The following is a 14,701-nucleotide window of genomic DNA, read 5'->3' on the forward strand; positions in this document are numbered from 1 at the left end:
CCAGCGATTCCACCGATTTGCTCGCAGTTCCAGCTGCTCGAGCTCCAAGCGAAGGCCGATACCCTGTTAAGAAAAAGGGCGATAGAAGACGTTCCTTTGTCTCAAAGGGGAAAGGGTCTTTACTCCTGGTTCTTTCTGGTGCGAAAGAAGGACAAGAACGAGTTCAGGCCCAATCTCGATTTGCGACAAGCAAACAAATGGATTCTCAGGGAGAAGTTTTGCATGTTGTCTCCACCAGATTTATCCTCCGCTGCAAAGAAGAGACTGGCTTTGCGCAATAGATCTGCAAGATGCGTACTTCCATGTGCACATTACACAGAAAGCTAGGAAGTTCCTGCGATTTCTGCTTGGCATGAATCACTATCAGTACACCGTACTACCGTTTGGGCGGAGGCCTGCGCCGAGGACTTTTTCAAAGTGCATGGCAGTGGTGGCAGCTCACCTGAGAAAGAACAAGGTGTTTGTCTACCCGTACCTTGACGACTGGTTGATCAAAGCCTCCACCTTCCAGGAAGCGCAATTGCACTTCAACAGGACGGCTGTTCTGTTGAGCCAGCTGGGGTTGCACAAAAACATGTCCAAGTCTCCTCCGACTCCTGTCCAGTGCCTACAGTACTTGGGAGCCTCCATCGATACTCTTTCAGCAAGCTTGTCTCCTTCAGAGGAGCGATGCTTATCGATCGTTCGGAAGGCTCAGGCTCTCAAGGCGGTTCCATCTACGACAGTGAGGACGGTGTCTGCTCTACTGGGGTCGATGGCCTCTTGCATCTTCCTCACGCCACATGCACGCCTCCATATGAGGCTGCTGCGGGAATGTCTGGAGTAGCAGTGGGACCAGAAGCGGGGGAGCTGGGACAACAGAATCCAGCTGTCCCTTCACGCTCAACAGTCCCTGAAATGGTGGTGCTCAGCAGAGAATCTCCTCAAAGGGGTTCCATTCCACAAGGACATTCCCACTCAGACGATCGTCACGGATGCTTCTCTCCATGGCTGGGGAGCGCATTCATACCATCTACAGATCCAGGGAACGTGGTCCCCGGCGGAGTCCACGTATCACATCAATTTCCTGGAACTCAGAGCTGTCCACATGGCACTGAAAACTTTTCATCCCTCCTTCCAGACCAACTCCTTGCTTGTGCAGACGGACAATACGACCACAATGTATTACCTCAACAAGCAGGGGGCTCGTGATCGCGCACTCTGTCTCAAGACGTGCAGGCCATCTGGCACTGGCTGCTAGCCAGAGGACTGACTATAACAGCTACCCATCTGCCAGGTGTGCAGAATTCTCAGGCGGACGCACTAAGCAGGCTGGTGCAAGAAAACCACGAGTGGGTTCTGAATGACGAAGTGCTAGGAGACTTCTTCGACAGGTTTGGCACTCCAGACGTAGATCTGTTCGCCACCGCCGAAAACAGAAAATGCAGAGACTTTGCCTCCAGGTATTACCAACCGGGGACTCTGGGGAATGCGCTATGGATCAGCTGGTCGAACGGCTTTCTGTACGCTTTTCCACCCATTCCCCTGATTCCGGCGGTGCTCATCAAGCTGTCCTGGTCCAGAGCACGGATGATCCTTATTGCTCCGGAGTGGCCCCGACCGTGGTGGTTCACGGACCTGCTCCACCGATCTCTCCAACCTCACCTGCGGCTGCCGTGTCGGCCTGACCTTCTTACGAAGTTCGGGGGGCAGATTGTGTACACCAACCTCTCATTGTTGAGTTTGGTAGCATGGCTCCTGAGACAGTGCAGTATGGACACCTGAACCTGCCTGAGGATTGCATGAATATTCTCAAGGAGGCTAAGCGGCCTTCCACTAGGACTGCCTATGCCTACAAGTGGAAGAGGTTCTACATCTGGTGCACTTCCAAGAACTATGATCCGACGACCTGCAAGGAAGATGTTGTCCTTCCATATCTCTTGCATTTGGCTCAGTCTGGCCTTAATTTTCAATCTATTAAGGTTCACCTCACAGTTTTGACTGCGTGCAGGAGACTTCCTTCTTCCAGATCCCTGTGATTAAGGATTTTTTGGAAGGACTGAAGAAAGTGTTCCCTCCTATTCGGAGTGCTTCGCCTTACTGGGAGTTGAATGTGGTGCTGTCCAGATTGATGAATGAACCTTTTGAACCCATTCATAAGGCTTCACTGCAGCACTTGTCGTGGAAGGCGGCTTTCCTCGTGGCCATTACTTCGGCCCACAGGGTGAGTGAGATTCAGGCATTGTGTTGTCAAGAACCTTATACTGTATTTCATGCTGCTAAGGTTGTAATGCGTATGCGCCCGAAGTTCCTTCCTAAGGTGATTTCTGATTTCCATGTCAATCAGACTATAACTTTGCCTATGTTTTTCCAAAATCCTTCCACTCCAGCGGAAAGGTCTTTACATTCCCTGGATGTCAGAAGGGTGTTAAGTTCTTCTTGGATAAGACCAAGGGCGTTTGTAGGTCAGACCAATTGTTTGTCCATTATGGGTTGGTCAGGACTGGTCTTGCTACCTCTAAACAGTCCATCTCGAGGTGGATTGTGTCCTGTATACAGTTATGTTTTCAGAAAGCTAACAAAACCTTAGATGGTAAGCCTAAGGCTCATTCTACCAGGGTTAAAGCCGCTACAACAGCTTTGCTTTGTAATGTTCCCATTGCAGAAATCTGCAGGGCTGCCACTTGGAAGTCGGTCCACACCTTTTCTAAGCATTTCTGTCTGGACTCTGACACCAGAGCAGATGCTCAGGTTGGGTAGGCTTCATTGAGAAATGTATTTGCACATTAGAGGTGTTGTCTGTTTTTTCTCCACCGCCGGGTTGGTTGCTTGGGATGGACTTGCCATTCTATTCACTAGATTATGACTACACAGAGATCCCCTACTACAGGAGTAGTTTCTTTTCTGTAACTCCAGTTCTGTAGTAGGGGTATCTCTGTTATAGTCATAAGCGCCCGCCCTCCTCCCTGGTGGAGAAAATGGTACTGTAATGTATGCTACAGGCCTTGCTTTATACACCTTCAAAAAGAACTGAAAGTAAAAGGACTTTGGCTGTGCATCCCGGGATGCCGAGGGTCTCTGGAGAGTTCCTTAAAGGCACGGTATCCCTTTTCCAGACACATAATGGCAGCCTATGGGGGCTTGTCTGTCCAACTCTTCATCTTTCATTCCAAGGATTTTGGTGAAGGGGAGTTTTCTCTTTGAAGGAAACTTGGTAAAATGTGTAAAATCTGACATTGTCGGCTATCCTTTTCACTGATGAGATGAAGCGGTGGCCTTTGTAGCCTTGGAAGTATTAGGCTGCATTATTTGTCTTGATTTTCTCTTAAGTGTCTATGCAGGACTGCAAAGAAGACATTTTAAGAGATTATTTTTGATTGCTCCGGGGTCCACGCAGATGAGTGGGACTATTCACTAGATTATGAATATAACAGATACCCCTACTATAGAACTGGAGTTACAGAAAATAAACTACTCCTTCCTCCTGACAAAGACAGCAAAGCCATGGACTCCATTGGTAAGAGAATGTGCAACTTACATGAAGGTGGCCAGCGCCTCTGCTCTGTTAGGTCAATATGACTGTTCACTGTTGCATTCTCTCACGTTTTACGGAAAAATTGCCGAAAGAAGATAGGGAAGATTTTCAGGAGATTCTGCCTGAAGGAGGGCTTGTGGCGAATCAAGTCATCAGCGCTGCAGCTGATGCCTAAGACCTTGCTGCACATGTTTATTCCCATGGCATCTGCGCTAGGAGATCCTCATGGCTGAGACTCGCTAGCTTGAAACCAGATGCCCAACCCAGGATTATCAACCTCCCTTTCAATGCTACATCTCTTAGGCTCTCACACGGATGATGAGATGTCCAGGATGAAATCCAAGCTGGACACCTTGAAGGCGATTGGTTTGGAGAAAAGGAAGGACTGCCGAAGTTGCTACCGACCCCATGATCGTTGTCAATACCAGCAGAGGGTTCAAACCCCTCATTGGTCCTCGCATCAACACCATGCGAGATCGCATTTCCACCAGCGACGACCTGGCAGAGGAAGAGAAGGCTCAAAGCAAACACCCCCTGCAGCAAAACAGCCTGAGCAGTGAATTCTTGCTTCACCCAACTCTGTTACCCACTCCCCAGATACGCGTCGCCGGCCCAAATACGGTTGGAATTTAGGCTACAGAAACAATCGATGGAAAGAAACGGGAGCTTACATAAAATGTTGGCATAAAATCTGAAGAGCTGAGGAAGGATCATTGAACTCTCACCTCTGGATCGAGCTATTTCGTCCCGGGAAATCGCTTGCCAGAGACTATCTTCTAGACTCCGTCAAGCTTTTGGGACTGACAGATCTTTGGAGTACTCCAATAGAGCACCTTTCATTTAAAAAAAATAGTGACAAAGGCAACTCTGCTTATATCTGTATTGGAGGACAAAGAAGTACTCGCAAGCGAGCACACAGCTGGGTAGTGCTCAATAACTATGAGGCCCACAAACCCCAACCCTAGTTTAAAATGGGAATAAAGACTGCAACCAAGGAGAAATTTCTAAAGCTCCGTCTAGGTGTCATTCCGATCTCCCCTATTATACCACCATGGGAAAGAAGAGGAGGCGAGCAGCTGTGTCGCCTGTGCAGTCACTGCACTGTGGATCTTATCCACATCGTTTGCACTTGCCACATCCTAAGTGACATAAGGTGCATTTTATTAAAACCAATTTTTAAGCAGCACAGCATCCGGTCCTGCAGTCGGGCAGTAATAATGTGCTTCAATCCAGCTGTATTGCAACTAAACTGCTGGCTCACAAAATTCTTAGATATTGTTGCAAAGAGATTCAAAACTTCTTGGTCACAAGTCAATCCAATACAGGGGAATCGGGTATTCTCTGAAACTGGTTTTGTACAACCTTTAAGAGCATTTTATGGCTGCACAAGCAGTTTAAAATTGGCCATTGTTTGTTGTTCGACCCACTAAGCTTAGAAAGAGCCCCATATCACTGTCCAGGTACTTCAAAACACCATTGGGTACAGTACTCAGCAGTGGAGGTCACAAAGACAGGTCGGCAGCCTAATTTGTCAATTTACTAGCACCCAAACTCTCTGCTACTCAAGCATGCTAGAATTCTGAAGACTGGAATAAGTATGAGTGCACCCTTTCTTGAGGATTTTAACATTGCGTTGTTCACAGTACAAATGTGGATTTTTTAACATTGTTTTACTATTGTATTGTGAATAAGGAACGTTTATTTTTATATGTTCAATGTATGCAAAGGTTTTAATTAATCATGCATAATAAAATTTACTTACGGTGGAAGGAAGTATGTGCTTTGATTTGGAAGAGAGGATAAAAATAACGCAGGACAACTGGGTGCTGAATCAGATTAAAGTCTCCACCACCATCTGTACCTCCTTGGAGAATCCCAGTCAGTCAGCTAGATCTGCTGCGAGAGGAGGTCTCCATCCTGCTACAAAAACATGCCATCGAAAAGGTTCCCTGGCACCAACATCGAGAGGGGATCTATTCCAGCTACTTCTTGGTTCCAGAGAAAGGTGCAGAAAGGAGTTCAGGCCCGTACTAAATCTCACTCTTAAACAAATACGTTCTCAAAGAGCGATTTAGAATGTTGGCCTTACACCAAATGATTCCGCACATACATCAAGGGGACTGGATGTGCTCCATAGACCTTCAGGATGCTTATCACATCCCAATTTCTCAGAAGCACCGGAAGTTTTATCGATTCAGAATAGTCAGACCACTTCCAGTTCAAAGGTCTTCCTTTCGGACTTAAGTTTGCTCCTCGCACTTTTTCAAAATGCATGGTGGTGGTGCCTGCTTTCCTGAGAAAGCCAAAAATCTTAGTCTAGCCTTACCTAGACGACTGGTTACTCAAAAGTGCCTCTCCCGATTGGGCCTGTGGAAAGAGAGATTCAGGCCTTATGTTCTGCAGAGCCTTACCTCTTTTTCCATGCGAATCGAGTGGTTATGAGAACCCACCTGAGTTTCCTACCTAAAGGGATCTCAGACTTTCATATTATCACTCTACCCAAACTTTTTCCAAATCCTACCACGCCTCCTGAGAGGGCGTTGTATTCACTTGATCTTGAAAGGTGTTAAAATTCTATATGCAAAAAACGAAGGATATAAGAAAGTCGGTCCGTCTTTGTTCACTATGGTCCAATGCACACTGGTTCTCCCTCTTCTAAAAGGTCCATCGCTCGATGGATAGTATCTTGCATCACAGCCTATCAGCTAGCTCACAAGCAGCTCCCTGGCAGGCCAAGGTCTCACTATACGAGGAGTAAAACCGCTACTACAGCTATGCTTAAAAATTTACCTATCCAACAGATATGTTCAGCAGCTACGTGGTGGTCGGTCCACACCTTTGCCCGCCATTACGGTTTAGATAGTCAAGTGGATGCTCAGTTTGGACAAGCATCCTTGAGGAATATTTTTGGGGTAATCATATAATTCATTATATATTTGTTATGCAGTTATTCGTCCGCAGTGTTCCGGGATGGGCTTGCTAGGCTATTCAGTGCTCATGACTATTGATGAGTATCCCCTGGAAGAGAAGTATAAGTTACTTACCTGTAATCCTTGTTCTCTTCGAGGGGTATACTCATCAAAGTCATAAGCAACGCTCCCTCCTGCCCGGACGAATACCATGCCTATTACAGAATGTTTTTTCTTGAAGTTATTTGCACAATGTAATACGCCGACAAAAAGACCTGACCTGTCACAAGTGGGGCATGATGGGAGCCTTGAGATCCTGGAAGTCTTAGAGGCACAGCACCAGTTTTTTCTCTGAGTGTTCTGTATGCAGCCATCTAGGCTAATCTGCCTGCTATCACCTTGCCTTTTTCTCTGAAAATAAAGACTGTTTTTCAAACCAGTTCAGAGTACATTTCTCTATATTTTGGAAATGTTATATAATGTTTTTTCAAATGTAAAATACATTGCAATATTGTCATATTTGAGCCTAGATTTGAATTTGAGGCTGCATATTTATTTACATGTGTGTATATTGCAGATATATGCATATTATGTATATATTTTCATATATCTGAAAGAGACACGTTAGTGATATTCCTTACCTTAGAATATCCCAGGCGTCAGACTGGATCCGGAAATTTTTTGCGTAGCAGTACCCTTGCGCGTCGGTAGGCGTCGTCTGTGGGTCTGTTGTCGGCGCCGTGATGTCGTCGGAGTACTTGGACGCCGCCTAGGCGTGCTGACGTCAGTTCTTTTTTCCGCGCCAGCTAGCGCAGATCTGGAAAAAGTTGTACCCAAGTCACTTTTTGACTAACCTTTTGAGATCCTTTTTGATCCATTTTCGAAGTCTATCGACTCCGACGGTGCCGGTAGGGACGCCCGGGTTCAAGCCCTGCGCCGACTGCAACCGACTGATGTCGGTTACCGACCCCCATCGCCGGTGCCTGCACTGTTTGGGCCTGGACCACGACGACAAGTCCTGCTCCGACTGCCAGGCCCTGACGCCTAAGGCTAGACGGGAGCGGTCCCGTAAGCGCCTCGAGCTTCGGCAGTCTGCCCCGCGCCGCTCGAGGTCCCGGTCCGAAAGGAGGTCGCGGGTACGGAGCCCCCCAGTTCCGGGAGTAGTCATCGGTCTTCGGGCTCGAAGTCCTCAGGTAAGAGGCACAAGAAGTCGAAGAGGCACCATCGCTCTTCTGACTCCGCACGACGCGGCTGGGAGTTCGGGCGACACCGCCCACGCGGCTCCGCAGGAGCCGCAGGTGTCGCTGCCTGCCCCACACCCACAAGTCCCTGGGCAGGACGCGACACTGGGGGAGATTGCGGACTTCCTCATGGCCATGTCGGGTTCTGCTGCGCCTTCGGGCCAAGCGGTTCCGACTGGGTCCCCATGCGGGCCGGTTGCTTCGGCTCCGTGGCCTCGGCGCCGTCGGCGACTTCGGTCCCGTCGGCGACTTCGGTCCCGACGCCGCAGGGCCCCACTGGGTCCGGTTCCGGATCCGGGTCGTCGCCGGTCGACTTAACGACCTCGTCGACGCCGGGCCCTCTGGTGTCGCCCCCGGCGCCGTCGTCCCTGGTCCTGTCCTCGATTCGGGTCTGGCGTCGGAGCGGCGCCATATTCAACGCCGCTAGGAGATTTTTATTTCAATGACCCGGCCCCATCTTTTGAGCCTGAATACCAGGCTGTGGGAGGATTGGGAGGGGTCTGAGGACCCTCTGGCACGGGAGTGTCAGTCTTCTGTGGACTTGACAGGAGAACTTGGGGAGGCCAGTGGGCTGGACACTTCGCCCGACACTGGCTTTGTCTCCCCTCCTAGCGTGGCTACGGAGGAGGGGACTGCTTATAGCGTGGTGCTGATGAGGGCGGCCAAGGCCCAGGGCCTTGAGCTCCCCGTCGCGGCCGTGAGGACTAACCTCCTCACTGATGTCCTTAATCCACAGTCAAGCTCGGCCGAGCCTCTGCTGCCGTTTAATGAGACCTTGTCAGACGTTCTTCGACGCACTTGGTCCAGGCCCGCCACAGGACAGCCTGTGGATAGGAACGTGGCCAGACGCCACCGCCCGGCTCCAGGTGACCCTTGCTTTCTGTCTACCCATCCCACCCTGAGAGCCTGGTTATCCAGGCATCCAATTCCCAGACCGCATTCCCGTCGGCTCCCCCCGACAGGGAATCTAAGAGGTACTAGAATTATGGAAAACAGATATTTTCCTCCCTAAGTCTGGGATTGTGGTACGTTAATACCGTGTGCCTCTTAGGCCGCTACACCCACTCTCTGTGGGACACGGTCGCAGACGTGCTGCCACACTGCTCGTTGGAGGTACGGGCTAGACTCGGCCAAGCCCTGGTGGAGGGCCGGGATGCAGCACGGTATTCCATCCGGTGTGGGCTGGACACTACCGACTCTCTGGGCAGAGCGATGTCAACGACGGTGGCGATTCGTCGTCACGCCTGGTTGAGGTCCGCCAATTTCTCGGGCGATGTCCAAAACACACTTATGGACATGCCGTTCGATGGCCGTCGCCTCTTTGGCGACAAGGCAGACCATGCGCTTGAGCGCTTTAAGGACTCCAGGGCTACAGCCAAGTCCTTGGGCCTCTCGGCCCCGCGCCAGCAAATGGGTGCCTTTCGCGGACAAGGAAGGGGCGCCCCCACACGTGCCACCAGCCACGCGCCGCAGGCTAACATCCAGCGCGGTGGTGGACGTGGAAACCGCCCTGGCGTTGGTCGGGGTCCAAGGCGAGGCCAGTCCACACCTACCCCTGCAGCATCCGCCTCAAAACCTTCCTAGTCCGTGCTTTCAGGCCCATGTGATGCCAGTGGGGGGCAGGGTTCGCCATCCCACTCCCACTGGCGCACCGTCACATCGGACAGGTGGGTGCTGCAAATCGTCCGAAGGGGCTACTCCCTCCCCTTCGAGACGACCCCTCAAGCCATGCCATCGCAACACCACCACGTATCGGGGGATCATTTGCGGCTTCTGCAGGAGGAAGTTTCGGCCCTCTTGGCCAAGGGGGCCATCGAGCGCATTCCTGGGCCGGAAGTAGGGTGTGGTTGCTACTCCCACTACTTTATGGTACCCAAGAAGGGCAAAGGGGGGACCTACGCCCTATCTTGGACCTACGGCACGTCAACGACTTCCTCTAGAAGGAGAAGTTCAAAATGCTGACTCTGGCTCAGGTGTTAGCTGCCCTGGACCCAGGAGACTGGATGGTAGCGTTGGACTTGCAGGATGCTTATTTCCACATCCCCGTCCTGCCGGCGCTACCTGCGGTTCACGGTAGGCCACGAGCACTTTCAGTTTACCGTGCTCCCCTTCGGCCTTACCAGCGCCCCACGGGTGTTTACGAAAGTGATGGCGGTGGTCGCAGCTCATCTGCGCAGGTTAGGGGTTTCAGTCTTCCCCTACCTCGACGACTGGTTGTTGAAGGCGGGCTCGCCCCAGACAGTCGTCAGCCACCTCCAGACGACGGCAGACCTCTTGCACCAGCTGGGGTTCTCCATCAATGTGCCGAAGTCACACCTGTGTCCCTCTCAGAAGCTCCTTTTCATTGCAGCGGTTCTCGACTCGGCGCAGTTTCGGGTTTACCCTCCCGAACAGCGGGTTTGGGATATACAGGATCCGATCTTTCAGCCTTTATCCTGAGTTTCGGTCAGGTTGACGCTGCAGCTTCTGGGGCTGATGGCTTCCTGCATCCTTCTGGTGCATCACGCCCGTTGGCGGATGTGGGCTCTGCAGTGGGACCTGAACTTTCAGTAGGCCCAGCATCAGGGCAACCTGTCCGACCATGTCCTGATCTCGGAGGGCACTGCGAGACAGTTGCAGTGGTGGCTCATGGACCGCGATTGGGTCAGCGGCAGATCCCTCTCCCTTCCCCAACCGGAGCACGTGGTTGCGACGGGCGCGTCCCTCCAGGGCTGGGGAGGCCAAATGGGAGAGGCGGAGATCAGAGGCCTCTGGTCTCCGGCGGAGTCCTGGCTCCATATCAACCTTTTGGAGCTACAGGCGATTCGTCTAGCACTGAAGGCATTCCTCCCCTCTGTCCGGGGGAGTGTAGTGCAGGTGTTCACGGACAACACCACCGCCATGTGGTACTGCAACAAACAGGGCGGGGTGGGGTCGTGGACCCTCTGCCAAGAGGCTCTGCGCCTCTGGCAATGGCTGGAACATCAGGGCGTGACTCTGGTGGTTCAACACCTGGCAGGTTCTCTGAACGCCAGGGCGGACAAACTCAGCCGCCGGTGCATGATGGATCACTAATGGCGTCTTAACTTGGACGTGGCGCAAGGTCTCTTTCTGCAGTAGGGAGAGCCTTGGTTAGATCTATTCGCCACCGAAGAGAACGCGCAATGTCATCGGTTCTGCGCGTTGGAATTTCCAAGGCGGCACTCGCTCGGAGACGCTTTTAGTCGCGAGTGGAGTTGCGGTCTGTTGTACGCCTTTCCGCCTATACCACTTCTGCCCAGAGTGCTGAAGAAGATCAAGCGCAACCGGGCACAAGTCATCCTTGTGGCTCCGGACTGGGCACGAAGGTACTGGTATCCCGAGCTACTCAGTATGTCAGTCGATCCCCCGGTTCGTCTGCCTCTTCAGGAGCACCTTCTGTCGCAGCAGCAGGGGACGGTCCTCCACCCAAACCTGTCCAGTCTCCACCTCCATGCTTGGAGTTTGAGCGGCGACAGTTGAGGCCATTTGACTTGCCTCCTGAAGTCTGTAACATCATTCTGGCAGCTAGGCGTCCCTCCACAAAGTCGGTATACGCCTGCTGGTGGAACAGATTTGTGGCATGGTGCACAGCAAAGGCTGTGGATCCTCTCTCTGCCCCTCTTTCTGAGGTTCTCCTCTTCCTTCTATCTCTTGCCCAGCAGGGCTCTGCTCTGGGCACTATCAAGGGCTACCTTTCTGCCCTTTCAGCGGCTGCTTGACCAGCCATCTTTGTTCAAGTCCCCTATTGTAAATCGATTTCTGAAAGGCATCACACACACGTTTCCACCTGTTCCCTTCGTGATGCCTCAGTGGGACTTGAACCTGGTTCTTACTTTTCTGATGTGCGCTCCCTTTGAGCCACTTCATAACTGTCCTCTTCGCCTTCTTACTCTGAAGACTGCTTTCCTGGTTGCCATCACCTCTGCCAGGAGAGTGAGTGAGCTCCAGGCTTTATCCTCTAAACCTCCTTTCCTCTCTGTTCATCCGGACAAGGTTGTGTTGCGGACGAGACCTTCGTTCCTGCCCAAGGTTGTCACGGCCTTCCACATCGGGCAGTCCATTACCTTGCCCACCTTCTTTCCGCCTCCGCATCCCTCGAAAGAGGAAGAGAGGCTCCACTGTCTGGACCCAAAACGTGCGCTCTCTATCTGGATCGCACACGCCAGTTCCGGGTGGATGACCAACGCTTTGTTGGTTACGTGGGCACTAAGAAGGGAAAGGCGGTGCACAAGCGGACCATCTCGCGGTGGATCATCTTGTGTATCCAGGCGTGTTACTCCTTGGCTAAGAAGGAACCCCCTGTTGGGCTGAGGACTCATTCCACTCGAGCCACGGCGACTACTGCTGCCTTTGGCCGAGGAGTGCCCTTGCAGGACATTTGCCAGGCAGCTACGTGGGCCTCGCTGCACACGTTTGCAAGACACTATTGCCTGGACAGCCAAGTCCGGAGGGATGGCTTCTTTGGTCGTTCCGTCCTCCAGGACTTTCTGGTGTGATTATTGGTTCGCAGACCCACCACCGGGGTTGGTATTGCTGGGGTATCTATTCTAAGGTAAGGAATCTATCACTAACGTGTCTCTTTCAGATGCACAAGTTACTACTTGTGTAACGATATATCTGTAAGAGACATTAGTTAGTGATAGATTCCTTACCGACCCACCCATCCTCCCCGTTTCTGCAAACCGATATCTAGGGTTAAGGTCATCCCCTTTCAGGGCCCTAGTTTCATTGGCACCAGTGTTGGTTTTTAGCATGGCTCTGCGTTTCTGGCGTGGAAAAGCTGTGGCTAAGAACTGACGTCAGCACGCGGAGGCGGCGTCTAAGTACTCCGACGACGTCATCACTGCGCCCACGACGCCAACGACGGACGCGGAACCGCATACGACGCCTACCGACGCGCAAGGGTACTGCTACGCAAAAAAAATCCGGATCCAGTCTGACACCTGGGGATATTCTAAGGTAAGGAATCTATCACTAACTAATGTCTCTTACAGATATATCGTTACACAAGTAGTAACTTGTGCATATGGTTATATATGCATATATTCTTGTTAATGCTCCGGGGTCCCCGCACGTGGGCGGGACTATTCAGTGCTTATGACTTTGAGTATACCCCTGCAAGAGAACTAGAATTACAGGTATGTAACTTATCTTTATAGATTCCTTACCTTAGATTTACCCCCAGGCGTCCGGCTGGATCCAGAGAAATTTTTAGTACCCTTGCGTGTCAGTAGGTGGGGTCGGTCAACTCTGCCGTCGTGATCGCCGGGATGACGTTGCGTTATCAACTTAGATGTCACCACTGTACGCTGATGTCCATTTCTAATTTTTCTGCTCCAGCCAGTGCAGATCTGGAGAGAGCAGCACCTTCTCTTTTTGATTAGCATTTTTTGACTTTTTGTCTACATCTTTTTTTGAGTCGTTCGACTCCTGGTGCACAGGGATGTCACATCGGCGGACCGGCTTCAAACCTTGTGACTCCTGTCAGAAATTGATGTTGGTTACAGACCCGCACCTTGTGTGCCTGGAGTACGACAACGACCCGATGTCGTGCTCCGACTGTCATGCCATGAATCTGAAGTCTTTGCGGGTCCGCTCCCTAAAGCTTCTGGAGACCCAGCAGTCCGCTCCGTGTCGCTCGAGGTCCCGGTTGAGAGGGAGGTTGCGGGACCGGTCGCGGAGTCCCCACCAACACTCTTCTTCGAAGTCTTCGGGAAAGTCGAAGCACATTGAGAAGCCGAAGAACCACCGTTGCTCTTCGCGTTCACCCCGTTCGTCGGCCGAAGCGGGATGTGGAAGGTAGTCTTCCTTCGGCTCTGCCCACGGAGCCTACTGGGTCGGCTTAGAGCTTCCCTCCCTTTCCGGGAGCTGTAGCGACCCCTGCCCAACTTCATAGTTTTTACAAAGCCCTCTAATCCATCTTTGGGCACCCCAACTCCGCCGGTGCGCCTTCGGGCCCCGCAGACTTGGCTGGGGGTTCTAGGCCTTCGATGCTGATGGCTTCGGCCCCAGCGCTGCAGGGCCCCCAGGGATACAGGCCTAGATATGGATCACCGCCGGTTGACCTTACGACACCACCTCCGGCATTGAATCAATTGACAACACCTCCGCCCCCTCCGATGCCAGTTGGGTCGACCCCAGCCTCTTCCTCAACTTGGACACAGAGCCTGACCGGCGTCAACCGACTCCGACCGGTACTTTTGTACCATTGTTCTACCCTGGTGTTCCTTATCGCCCTGAGTGGCAGCCAGAGGAGGGTCAGGAGGACTAAGCGGGGTCTGTTGACCCTTTGGCAGACCAGTTGGATGAACCAGACTGGAGAGAGTAGTTTGGTGGCCAGTGGTCTGGACACCTCCCCAGACCTTGGCATGCTTTCTCCCCCAACTGTTACTACGGTGGAGGGAGCCTCTTAAGCTGTGGTGTTGCATAGGCCGGCTGAGGCTTTGAACCTTGAGCTTGGTACTGTGGCGGTCAGGACCAACCTTCTGACCTATGTGCTTCAACCGGCAGTGGCCTCTTCGGAGCCCCTGCTGCCACTCAATGAGGCCCTCACAAACATCCTTCTAGGCACTTGGTCCAAGCCCAGCACAGGGGTTTCTGTGGATAGGAGGATTGCCCGACGCTTCCGCACTGCCCCGGGCAACCTAATTTTCCTCTCCCAACACCCTACCCCCGAGAGGTTGGTGGTCCAAGCCTCTACTTCCAAAGGCGCGTTCCCTGCTGCTCCCCCAGATAGGGAATCCAAGAAGCTTGATCATCTTGAGGATTCCGGTCGGTGAACACCGCATGTCTCTTGTGCCGTTACACCCCCTCTGTGTGGGGACATGGTTGCGCAGGTGCTGCCACAGTGCCCGGAGGCGGCCCGGGCTGTTCTGTCCCATGCAGTTGCTGAGGGTAGAGATGCAGCGAAGTTCGCCATATGATGTGGGCTGGACACCGCTTACTCGCTAGGCAGGACTATTTTAACATCAGTAGCCCTGAGATGCTACGCCTGGGTGAGGTACACTGGTTTTTCAGGTTGTGTCCAATCTACCTTT

The sequence above is a fragment of the Lissotriton vulgaris genome, chromosome 4_1, assembly GCF_964263255.1.
Source record: "Lissotriton vulgaris chromosome 4_1, aLisVul1.2, whole genome shotgun sequence".
NCBI lineage: Eukaryota > Metazoa > Chordata > Amphibia > Caudata > Salamandridae > Lissotriton > Lissotriton vulgaris.